This window comes from Capsicum annuum, chromosome 4 (genome assembly GCF_002878395.1).
Source record: "Capsicum annuum cultivar UCD-10X-F1 chromosome 4, UCD10Xv1.1, whole genome shotgun sequence".
NCBI classification, from domain to species: Eukaryota; Viridiplantae; Streptophyta; class Magnoliopsida; order Solanales; family Solanaceae; genus Capsicum; species Capsicum annuum.
Window position 1 is genome coordinate 100,174,014 of NC_061114.1, and position 4,134 is coordinate 100,178,147.

Below are 4,134 nucleotides of genomic sequence, written 5' to 3' on the forward strand. Positions count from 1 at the left end.
GCACCGCATCTATAAACAGGAGGCTATGGACATTTAGGAATTGTTTCTTTTCTTCATGTCTTAGATCATGCGATAGAGCCTATATTGTATATGAAGTCATAGTTGACCACTGAATCCATTTTTTTCTATTATTATAGTAATGATGCCGGTTACCAGAAGCAAGAATATCGGTAAATAAGTAGATGTGGCTGCCGGAGAGGGGACTAGTAAGTCACCCACTATAACAGCTAATCAAAGTGAGGCTCCAGCCGAGCATGCATCAGAAACTTCTTCCACTTCGGAAGAAATAAGGGGGAGGAGAACTATATCCCCAGAGCCACCTATTAATGTTGCTGATCAAGATCTTAGAAATATAGTGCAACTTTTGACTCATATAGTTGCTGGGCAAGCCATTCCTACCACGGGTCCTAGTAATACATATAGGGCGGCTAGCCTTCGAACACAGGATTTTCTTAAGATGGATCCTCCCACTTTTACTAGATCAGATCTTAATGAGGACCCATTTATTGATCAAATTCAAAGGGCCTTAGATGTTATGCATGTAACGGGTAGAGAGACAATGGAGTTAGCAGCATATAGATTCAAAGGGGAGGCTATATATTAGTACAAGGACTGGAAACGATCTAGGGGTATTGATGCACCCCCAGCTACTTGGAAAGAATTCAAAGAGGTATTTATTGATCATTATCTTCCATTTGAGATTCGTCAGGCCCGTGTAGATCAGTTTTTAAATCTTTATCAGGGGAATATGAGCGTGAGGGAGTACAGTCTCTGATTTAATTCCTTGTCAAGATATGCTCCTAATATTGTAGCTACTATGGATGACAGAGTTCATTAATATGTGGATAGGCTGGATCCATATCTGGTTAGAGATTGTACTATTACCGCTTTGAACAAAGATATGGACATAGAGAGGATCTAAGCTTTTGCACAAAAAATGGAAGATCAGAGGCAGAGGAGAAGAACATAGGAATTAGAAAGAGGATATTCCAAGATGGCCAGATCTATAGGGCAGTTCATGGCATCCCAAAGAGGGTTCAGACCATAGTTTTCTGCTATACCACCTAGGCCATTACCTTTTTATTCTGCCGCTAGTGCCTCACCACAGTTCCAAGGGTCCAGAGGAAATCAATTTGGGCACAGAAGTAAGAGTCAGAGTTTGCGGACAGTAGGGTACCAAGGGCAAGGGAATATGAGCCAATCGAGACCTCCTCGAGAGCCATACAATAAATGTGGAAGGTATCATTTGGGTGCATGTCGGATGGGGACCAATGTTTGCTTTTGGTGTGGTATGTCGGGGCATATGATGAGAGAATACCCACGAAGGGTCATATAGGGTATGACATGACCTAGGGGTCATTTGTTGCATCATCATCATCGATGCCTTATTCAGGAAGGGGTGCACAACAAATGGGTCATGTTAGAGGTGATAGAGGAGCCACCAGTTCTAGCAGGGCTCAAAATCATATTTATGCTCTAGTGGATCGACAGAATTTAGAGGCTTCCCTAGATGTGGTTACGGGTACGTTGTCTATCTTTTCTTTCGATGTATATGCCTTAATTGATCCCGGTTCTACATTATATTATGTTACCCCATTGGTTGCTGGAAAGTTTGAAAGAATACCCGAATTGTTAGTTAAGACATTTGAAGTGTCCACACCGGTTGGAGAATCTATTATAGCTAGAAGGGTTTACCAAAACTGCATAGTAACTGTTTGTGGTCGTGATACGATGGCTGATCTTGTGGAGTTAGGAATGGTAGATTTTGATGTTATAATGGGTATGGATTGGTTGGCGTCTTGTTAAGCCACAATTGATTTCTGCATGAAAAAAGTATATTTCCATTTTCCAAATGAATCAGTCCTTGAATGGAAAGGTGCGCGCCAAGAGGTAGATTTATTTCTTATTTTAAGGCAAAAAGAATGATTTCCAAGGTATACATATATCATTTAGTTAGAGTAAGGGATACAAAAGCGGAGCCACCAACTCTTCATGCTATTTTGGTGGTAAATGAATTTTTTGATGTATTTTCTGAAGATCTTCCAGGTTTACCTCCTGAACGAGAAGTAGAGTTTGGTATTGATGTAATACCAGGCACCCAACCAATCTCCATTCCTCCGTATAGAATGGCCCCAATAAAATTATAAGAATTGAAAGAGCAATTGAAATATTTGCTAGAGAAGGGATTCATAAGGCCTAGTATGTCCCCTTGGGGAGCACCAGTGTTATTTGTGCACAAAAAGGATGGCTCGCTGAGGATGTGTATTGATTATTGGCAATTGAATAAGGTGACTATTAAGAATAAATATCCTCTCCCAAGAATTGATGATTTATTTGATCAGTTATAGGGCACCAAGTTCTTTTTTAAGATTGATTTAAGGTCAGGTTACCACCAAGTGAGGGTCAAAGAGAAGGATATACCCAAGACAACTTTCTGAACACGGTATGGTCATTATGAGTTTCTAGTTATGTCATTTGGGTTAACAAATGCACTCGCAAATTTTATAGATTTGATGAATAGGGTGTTTAAGCCATTCCTGGATGTATTTGTGATAGTTTTTATAGATGATATTCTAGTTTATTCTAGATCAGAAGAGGACTATGCCAATCACTTACAATAGGCATTGCAGACTCTTCGTGATTGTAAGCTTTATGCAAAGTTCTCTAAATGTGAGTTTTGGTTAAATTCGGTGGCATTTTTGGGTCATATTGTATCTAGTAAAGGGATAACGATTGATGCTTAGAAGATAGAAGCTGTGAAGAACTAGCCAAGGCCCACAACGCCTACGAAGATTCATAGTTTTCTCGGGTTGGCCGGTTATTATATAAGGTTTGTTGAAGGCTTTTCTTCCATTTCAGCACCCTTAACCAAGCTAACCCATAAAGCATCCAAATTCCAATGGAATGATGCCTGTGAGAAGAGTTTTCAAGATTTAAAGAACAAGTTGATTTCTACACCCGTGTTGGTACTTTCAGAAGGCACCGAAGGGTATACAGTGTATTGTGATGCTTCCAGAATTGGTTTAGGATATGTATTGATGCAGCATGGTAATATAATAGCATATGCTTCTAGACAATTACGGCCACATGAGAAAAATTATCCTACATACGATCTTGAGCTGGCAACAGTTATTTTTGCTTTAAAGATATGACACCACTACTTATATGGGGTTCATGTTGATATATATACTGACCATAAGAGCTTGCAATATATTTTTAATCAGAAGGATCTAAATTTAAGGCAGCGGAGATGGCTTGAACTATTAAAGGACTACGATGTTGATATCTTGTACCATCCAGGGAAAGTAAATGTGGTAGCTGATGCGTTAAGTCGTAAGGCTATGGTGGCACCTATAGAAAGGCAAGGGATGATTAAAGATCTTCACCAGTTAGCTATTTTGGGAGTTCACCTTCTTGAAACTTTGGATAAAGAGCTTATCATACATAATGCTGCGGAATCTTCATTAGTAGCTGAAGTGAAAGAGAAGCAATATGCAGATCCTATTTTATTACAGCTTAAGGAGAACGTTCAAAGTGGTGCGACCAAGGCATTTGAGCTTGATGTAGACGGGCTACGAAAGAAGATTATGATAGAGGCATATTGTTCAAGGTATTCCATTCATCAAGGATCAAACAAAATGTATCAAGATTTGAAAGATATGTATTAGTGGAATGACATGAAGAAGAGCATTGCAGAATTTATAGCTGAATGTCCAAATTGTTAAAGAGTTAAAGTTGAGCACCAAAAACCCGGAGGTTATATGCAATGCATTGATCTTCCAAGCTGGAAGTGGGACATAATCAACATGGATTTCGTTATTGGTTTGCCTCGTACATCCCAGAAGTTTGATTCTATATGGGTGATTGTTGATAGGCTTACCAAATCCCTACATTTCCTACCAGTTAGGACTACTTACACAGTTGAAGAGTATGCGAAGTTGTACATTAAAGAGATAGTCCAATTACATGGAGTTCCAATCTCTATTATATCAGATCGGGAAACCCAATTTACCACAAACTTTTGGAAGTCTTTTCAGAGGTGTTTGGGAACACAAGTGAAGTTGAGTACAACTTTTTAACCTCAACCAGATGGACAAGCAGAACGTACCATCCAAACACTTGAAGATATGCTAC